Source organism: Sinocyclocheilus grahami, unplaced genomic scaffold, assembly GCF_001515645.1.
Source record: "Sinocyclocheilus grahami isolate Dianchi unplaced genomic scaffold, SAMN03320097.WGS_v1.1 scaffold748.1, whole genome shotgun sequence".
Lineage (NCBI taxonomy): Eukaryota > Metazoa > Chordata > Actinopteri > Cypriniformes > Cyprinidae > Sinocyclocheilus > Sinocyclocheilus grahami.
In genome coordinates, this window is record NW_015505927.1 from 568158 (window position 1) to 576930 (window position 8773).

The window sequence follows — 8773 nt, forward strand, 5'->3', positions numbered from 1 at the left end:
AACAATTTTTTCACCCCCCCCCCCCCCCCAAAAAAAAATCACAATAAATCATGGGCTTTAGTTCTGATGATATTATTTTTAATTGTAGAACATTTTCTTTTTAAAAGTACAAATTACAAATCTTGACCTCTCAGATGCACTAGCTGAAAAGAAGGGCATCACCACAGTCCCCTGGGGACTTTGTATCATGAAAAAACATACACGTACTGAAAAGCAAAAATTGGCAAGTACACTACCAGTCAAAAGTTTTTGAACAGTAAGATTTTTTATGTTTTTAAAGTCTCTTCTGCTCACCAAGCCTGCATTTATTTGATCCAAAATACAGCAAAAGCAGCAATATTGTGATATTTTACTACTTAAAATAGCTTCTTTCTATTTGAATATATGTTAAAATGTAATGTATTCCTGTGATCAAAGCTACATTGTCAGCATCATCACTCCAGTCTTCAGTGTCACATGATCCTTCAGAAATATTTTCTGAAAAAAAAAGAGTCAGTATAATATTTTTTATTTGGGAAAGACATTATAGAAATTACTACTTTTATTTAGCAAGGATGCTTTAAATTGATCAAAAGTGATGATAAAGACAAATGATTTCTATTTCAGATAAATGCTGTTCTTCTGAACTTTCTATTTATCAAAGAAACCTGAAAAAAATCTACTCAGTTGTTTTCAACATAATAATAACAACAACAACAATAATAATAATAATAATAATAATAATAGTTTTCTGAGCAGCAATATTAGAATGGATTCTGAAGGATCATGTGACTGGAGTAATGATCCTAAAAATTCAGCTTTGATCACAGGAATAAATTAAATTTTTAAATATATTCAAATACAAAAAAACAGCAGGATGGGATTCAGGCTGCACCCTCTTTCCAAAATTCCAGCTGATCTGACTTTAGTTATATACTACATCTGAAAACACATACAAGGAAAGTACATAATTAGTTGATAATCCAACATATTCAAATTATTAAAGCTCCATTTTTTACAATGCATTTTCAATCATTAGAGCAAAGTGCTGAAATAATGGGTTTGATTCCAGGGGCAGTTCTACAGTGAGTGGATATCCTGGGCTTAGCCCAGAAATATTAATGCATGTATCAGAATACACGGGATACACTTCAAATAAAATAGGCTATGCTAAAAGTTACATTGGCTAAGTGGCTTATTTTTTATTTTTAAAGAGACAAGTATAATTAATTATAATTTGCACTTACAAACTGCATAAATAATATTACAGTGTTTCCCACAGACTTGCACTCTATTTGTGGCAGCATATATATGCAAATTAATTCTCTGCCAGCAGGAGGCGCTGTTGGAGTGGTAGAGATCGAGGTTTCCCCGGTAACACTGTACACAAAGCAGTGCTCCACTCACAAACGCTGCTTTATCAGACATTACATGCAAGAAGAAATTAAAATGACATCCAAAATTGTCTGAAGACAGTCGTTTCCTTCAGAAATACAGTGATATAAAAACACCCACACCGGGTTTCGATCTTGAAACGTGCAGTGCTCATGTTTATTCAACATGTTCCTCTCTTTAAAAAGTCAACATGTTCTGTGAGTTAGTGGAGAACAGCAGCTAGAGGCTAATTTGGCTAATTTAGTAACATGAATGTTAGTTAAGCTAATGGAAGCTCACCTGTTGTTAGCACCGCTACGACGGCAATCCCAAGACTCCAATACACCTCCGATGCAAATTTAAATTGAAAATAAAATACAAAAGATGTTCTTAACAGTGGTGTTTATTTAACTCAGTTTTCCGCAGTAGGTTGTTAGCTCGCTGTTTTATGTTAATGTTAAACGATAACATAATGTGTACCATGCTGATTTGTACAGAGGATCCGTAGATTTGCACTTAAGCATAAACAGACAGTGAATGAGAGAGAGAGATCGACTGAGCGCTTGCGATTACTTCCATCTGTCCTCCAGACCGAGTCATATATATTTGTGAAAATAGGTTGTCATGTCCAAGGAAAGCGACATCTCTGTCTTAGCATCGACGCATAGCTGGTCAGCTGAGTCTTCTAAAGTGGCGCTCAAAGTTAAAATGATTTCAACAGCGTGTTTCAATACGTTTCTTTGAATGAATAAATCAGCGTTTTTGAACGTGCAGTTGAATGACAGTCCCTTCCACCACCTTGTGGTGCAACACTGTAACTGGACTGACTGACAGCCCGTCTAGAACGCGCGCAGGTGGAAATATCAATAGAAAGTCTCTTGTCCAGTCAGATTAGAAAATCAGATTACAACTAGGCTAACTGTTATACATATAGGCTAACGATAGCCTAACGATCTTATTGTCAGGTTTATGTTCTGTTATGTGGACCGTTATTTTGTCATTCTCTTCTGTTTACTTCACTTCCTGCTTCAACGCTATTTGGTTTCGGTTTCATTGTCTTCTGAATATGACCTCGTTAGTTATATCGTAACACATACACACAAATTATATATATATATATATATATATATATATATATATATGTGTGTGTATATATAGGCCTATATATATATTTATATGTATGGCGATAATACTGCATACTGTGCTATTGAACCACTCAAAATTACCGCAAGGGAAATTCCCTCACCGCGACAGCCCTAGTACACACTTTGACTTAAATAGCATTTGAAGAGAATTACTTTACTTTCCGATAAAGAGGCAGAGTAGAGAAGATAAATTACTATGCTTCTCTTTGTTCAACTAAGTTAGTTAACTTCGGCTAACTGACATTATTAACTTACCAGTTGATGTTATCATCGATACTATGTCATTCACAAGAAGAGGATCCAAAATACACCTCCGACGTTGCAGACTACATCCAGACTAGAAATCTGAAAATAACAAACAAAAGAAGTACTAGAAAATACTCTTTAAAATCTCCACTGAAACAGTGGTCTGCCAAACGCACTTTACCTCAGTATTTCACGTTAATTCGCTGGTAAGGTTAAATAACGACTCACCAGAGGAGCTAACTTGCATTAAAGGGCAGCAGAACGTACAAACGTGTTTCTCGGTTTAACTAAGGTTTATTTCGACTAATATAGGTGACCTTAACTTACTCACCAGTCGATGTTATCAGCCTTTTGGCGGTATTCCGGCCGTCAGTCAGAAAAAAAGGCTGCAACTCCCAACATAAAAAAATGGCACGATGAATAATGTCACACCCCTGTGGACTGTCAATTGTGGTTTCTCCCTCTGTGTCCTTATTTGGTTGTTCCTGTCCTCATTATCAGTTAATCACCTTATTGTGCTCACCTGTCTGCCCCTCGTTATCTGCCCTATATTAGTTCCTGCCTCCTGTAGTCTAGTTTGTCGGTTATTGCCAATGTCCATGTTCATGTCTATCATGTCTGGATTTCTTGTGTCTTTATTAAATATCCTTTGATTCGTCATCTTCATCGTCCTGCCTGTTCTTTAGAACACCCGTACCGTGACAGAATAACCGACCCAAGAAAAAGTTTAAATTCCGTGTTCTCCCCTCCGTTTGTTTTTCCGTTTTTTCCTTGGTGTTTTTCTTTCCATTGTGTTTACCCCATGGATCCCCTCACTCGCCCCGGATTCCTCCTTCTCCTGCTGGAGCAGGAAGGCAAGGCTCTCGAGGACCATACCAGACTGTTCCTGATGGTCGCTAACGTCACTAGCTATCCGGATGATGCAAGTCAAGTCTGAATGCCGAGTGCAGAGCGCAGTCGTCCGAAGATGGTCCTCGGGAGGAATTTGCCACCTTTGTGAAGTGAACTCTGGCGAGAAACAGGTCGCCACTCACCATCGGCCCCATGGAGGATCTCGCCGGATCCACTTCGTCGAGGTCTGCCGGCCTCCTCCCGGATATCAGTCCTCCGCTGGAGCCTCCACCTGTCATGTCTGCCTGCCAGCCCTTTGCCTTCCCCTGTCTCCATCCCACATCCACTTCTTTGTCCTCCTCCTAAGTCCCCCTCCGTCCCTTCCTATGTCTCCACGGCGCGAGGTCACGCCTTCCGGGAGGGGGGGCGATCTGTCACACCCCTGTGGACTGTCGATTTTGGTTTCTCCCTCTGTGTCCTTATTAGGTTGTTCCTGTCCTCATTATCAGTTAATCACCTTATTGTGCTCACCTGTCTGCCCTATATTAGTTCCTACCTCCTGTAGTCTAGTTTGTCGGAAATACAGTAGTGACCATATAATTTTTTGCGGTTTACAGTAAAATTCTTGTAGCAGTACTTTACCTCTGACGTAATTCATTAATAGAGGGAGTGTCTTTTGAATTACGCTCATTTGGTAGCATATAAAAGGGGCCTTAGTGTCGCTATGTGTGTGTGTCTTTTAATGCGTCAGCAAGAGTCACCTTACTTCCGGTGGGGTGTGTGAACTTTTGCGAGGGTAGACTGAGGAGCTTTTCGGAACACCTTCAGCCATGGCTGCTTCCATGGAGATGCATTCAATATGCAACCGTTGCCGTGCCATGTGAATCGCATTACAGGTATGTTTTGACTACGAGCGTTTAATTGTGTGATTAGTTAGTGGCTTGGCTCGTTCAATTTGTCTTGTGTGTCTTACATTCAAGGTGCAGGCCAACGTGCACGGGACGTTGCAGTGGGCTTTGGGTCTTGTCTAAACCTTTGTGGAAGCCCATCTGCTGGCTGTTTCAGTTTTCTGCATTCGTTTCGCTATAGAGATACATTATCATACCTTGTCACAGTGATGATTATCCGGTTTCGGGAATCAAGGGAGACTGGATTGTACGACTCGGCGATTGGACCGGCAGATCAGCGTTATAAGTTTGTTGCAGCTTCTGTGTAGTCGCACAGTGCCTGCATTCGTCTAACTGTTTACATTTACAGCATTTAACACCCGCAGGATCAGCTGGACCGTGGTTTGGGACCTGTGGTGTGGTGCCTTTCTTTTTTCCATCTGTTGTAAATGTGTCGTGAATAGAAAACTTTAATTAAAGTCTTAAGCGGCGTGTAATAGACGATCAGTCACCTCACTGCCATCAGTCATTTCTGAGTTTCTTTTATTTTTGTTTGTGATTTGATTCAAGTTGTACAAACCCGATTCCAAAAAAGTTGGGACACTGTATAAATTGTGAATAAAAACAGAACGCAATGATGTGGAAGTTTCAAATTTCAATATTTTATTCAGAATACAACATAGATGACATATCAAATGTTTAAACTGAGAAAATGTATAATTTTAAGGGAAAAATAAGTTGATTTTAAATTTCATGGCATCAACACATCTCAAAAAAGTTGGGACACGGCCATGTTTACCACTGTGTGGCATCCCCTCTTCTTTTTATAACAGTCTGCAAACGTCTGGGGACGGAGGAGACAAGTTGCTCAAGTTTAGGAATAGGAATGTTGTCCCCTTTTTGTCTAATATAGGCTTCTAGTTGCTCAACTGTCTTAGGTCTTCTTTGTCGCATCTTCCTCTTTATGATGCGCCAAATGTTTTCTATGGGTGAAAGATCTGGACTGCAAGCTGGCCATTTCAGTACCCGTATCCTCCTTCTATGCAGCCATGATGTTGTAATTGATGCAGTATGTGGTCTGCCATTGTCATGTTGGAAAATGCAAGGTCTTCCCAGAAAGGTCCTCTTTAGTCCAGATGACATGGCGTCCCAGTTTTCCAAAAATAACTTTTTTGGTTTCCAAATTTTTAATCGTCTGACCACAAAAGTTTTCCACTTTGCCACAGTCCATTTTAAATGAGCCTTGGCCCAATTTGTACAGTGTCTCAACTCTTTTGGAATTGGATTTGTATTTGTTTTCTTTTTTTTTTTTTCTTATTGTGTTTTGACGTGGGGTTATTTTGTATGGTTCTTCTTTTTTGTTGTAATATTGTTGCCTGGTTTTAGTCAGTCAGCAAATTGTTTGTTGTGGTGGCCAGATGCAGCGCCTTGATCGGATGGGCAGAACTGACCTGGCAAACTTTTATTTGTTAAAATTGATGTGTAATGTGTTTGGTTAAGGTGTGTTGTTTTTTTTAAGACCATTAAGTGTTTGTTTGGTTTAATTTTTTTTTCTTTGTTTTTTTCTTCAGAATGTGGCGTGCTGTGGTGTGAGTGTGCACGTATGATTGCGGTCTCCATCCTGCTTAGAGGTGCCAGCCCCAATTCTGAAGTGGTAATGTTTATGTGTTGCTAGTGTGACCCTTTATTTTGTTTTGTTTGGTATGTTAAAGTTTGATATTTTTATTGTTTAAAATAAAGTGTTAATTTCTTTTACTCAACCCACGTTTAATACCTGACTCAGCCGTAATGAACGTGTGAGCCTTGCTCTAATGTGAAGGGCTTTCCCCAGAAATAGGCCCCTGGGTGGCGTAGTCGGTAATTGGGTAGCAGTCCCTTTATTCTTGCGGTCTGTTTATCCGTATTACAGTGTGTGTGTGTGTGTGTGTGTGTGTGTGTGTGTGTGTGTGTGCAAGGGTTAAGAAGTGATAAAACCTTCTAACAGACCTCCAGTTAGGAATGCTACATACTGTATACACTTTACAGTATCTTACTGTACATATTACAGTATAATACTGTTCAAATTACAAAAATCGGTTACAGTGTAATCACTACATTAATTATGGCCTCGTTCACACTGTCAGTTTTTTAGGGATTGACAACCGCATTTCCTTACAGTCTTGAAATGTCCCGTTCAAACAGCAGCTTACATTAGCGTCTCGAATAATGTCTGTATGAACGTGCAACGAGAGTCAAGCCTGTATATTCGCTTGCATTCTTTTCTGCGTCTCGCGCATGACACTGCATTTGAGTCACGCACTGTGAAGCACAGAACACAAAACTGTCAGAAACCACTCCAGTGAAGGACAGTGACTGGATCTAAAACCTTCAGATGACACACAGCTCATTTCTCCGTCGCTGTACCCAAAGTGAAACGACACATGAGCGGCTCTCTCGCACTGTACTACAACTAGTCGTCCAGTTCATATAGCGCGTGTTTTCCGAGAATGCGGTTGTGAGTCCTGAAAATAACTGTATTGTGTGAATGTAACAATGTTAAGGACCCAAATACAGGACAGACAACAGTATTCTGCTGCTGTGTGAACATGGCTGTACACGCAGCAGTGATGATTTGGGTCTGTCATAATCTTCTATAAGCAAAGTGATCACACAAACAATTACAGCCCTTTCAGAACCTTATTGTATCGATGTTCGTTTCCTATGAAATACCTTAAGTACAACATTAACAGCATGGTAAATAAAAAAGTATATATGTATATGTATATATATATATATATACAGCGTGTGTGTGTTCATATACTGTATATAATGTGTGTGCGTGAGAGAGAGTAAAATAGGAAATATTACGCCTGTAATTTCAAAGTGAAGGCTTATCATAAACCCTAAAGCACTCTCTCTTTTTCCCCCTTCTTGAACAACCAGCCTATCATCGTTCTCAAACGACTGTGTCATACGTAGCAAAGGGGTCAGCCCCGCCTCCTCACTAAGATGAAAGCTTTTGTCTTTTCCTCGCTTAGAGTTACTCTCAGATTGGTCCCAAATTTATTTTAAGCTAAGACTCCTACGTATAAATTTTTAAGCTAAATTAGGAGCTCTCTGAGAGCATTCTTAGAAACTTTAAGAATACGGGCCCAGGTCTTTTTTAGCAGGGATACTTCATATCGATTGGAATCTGAATTGAATTTCTGTATCCTAATGAATGCAAATTAGCTTAAGAACGCGTTTGCTTGTGTAGTGGGATGGTCAGTGGGTGCATTGGTTCTTTAAATATGCCAAGAATGCATGAGTTGTCCAATCATATACTTTTATGGGTATATAAAAGGGGACTTTTAAGACACTGTTGTATGTTGGAGCACCGATTGTGCGTCACTGCCCGAGGCACGCCCATTCCAGTTTTGGCTCTCACCGTCTCACAGGTATGTGTCTGCTAACTAGTGAGCATCAAGAGGTGTGCTTGAAGTAATTTGTTTTATTCGGATTATAGTTCTCCGACGGGCAACCGTCATAGTGGATAGTTGGCGGCTGCCTTTCTCATCCAATATGTTCCGGCTGTAATCCCGTGCCTTTTTCGCCGTGTTGATGTCCGTTTGCGTGTGCGACCGAACTCGTGACTATAGCGACAACATGAAGGTATGTGCAACTACGCTATTGAGGTATAGTATTTTAGTTGGTAAATAATTTTACGGTTAATTCTTTTCAGGAGGAATAGTTCGATTAGGATCCATTGCATTCAGTGCAGCTTACGGGGCAACATTCTTTGATGCTGCTGCTTTGTTGACTTTAGTCCCTGTGACTTGAAACTGCTCTTTGGCGTGTGTTTGCGCTGTGTATGTCCTCTGTTAGACCAGTTTTCTATGTAATTTTGGTTACTTTATTTGTATGTTTATATGAAATTGTAATGAACATCTACCTCGATTTGATGAGACATTTAACCTCATAGCAGGTGTTTTGATTTTCTTTCGTATTTAAGTGTAGTTGTGTAATTGTTAGCATTATTTCTTTGTTTTTTGAGATTATTTGGTCTTTTATTGCAGGAACCGAGGCCTCCAGGCAGGCCCTCGTGTGCGGTGGTGGGACTGTCACGGAGTGCAGTGTGTTTTATTCTTAATCTTATAGTGTGTGTACGTACGTATGGTGTAGTGAGACCTATACACCGGGTGGAGCCTTGCACTCAGTAAATTAGCTTACCTGCCATAGGTAAGCCTCGGTTTTTGTTAGTTACGTGTGTATTCTATGTTTGTAAATTTAATCCGGTCTACAGTTTAATGATTTTTAAGGTTAGTATTTTATTGTTGTTGAAATAAAGCTTTT

General features: G+C 39.7%; 1 long non-coding RNA gene across 1 annotated transcript; it reads left to right on the forward strand.

The window, feature by feature from the left end:
• The first annotated feature begins 7765 nt into the window (after window positions 1-7765).
• On the forward strand, window positions 7766-8363 carry LOC107560955 (uncharacterized). Its single transcript, XR_001605782.1, has 3 exons — window positions 7766-7878; window positions 7947-8092; window positions 8163-8363. It is a non-coding gene; the product is annotated as an uncharacterized lncRNA (long non-coding RNA).
• The last annotated feature ends 410 nt before the right edge of the window (window positions 8364-8773 follow it).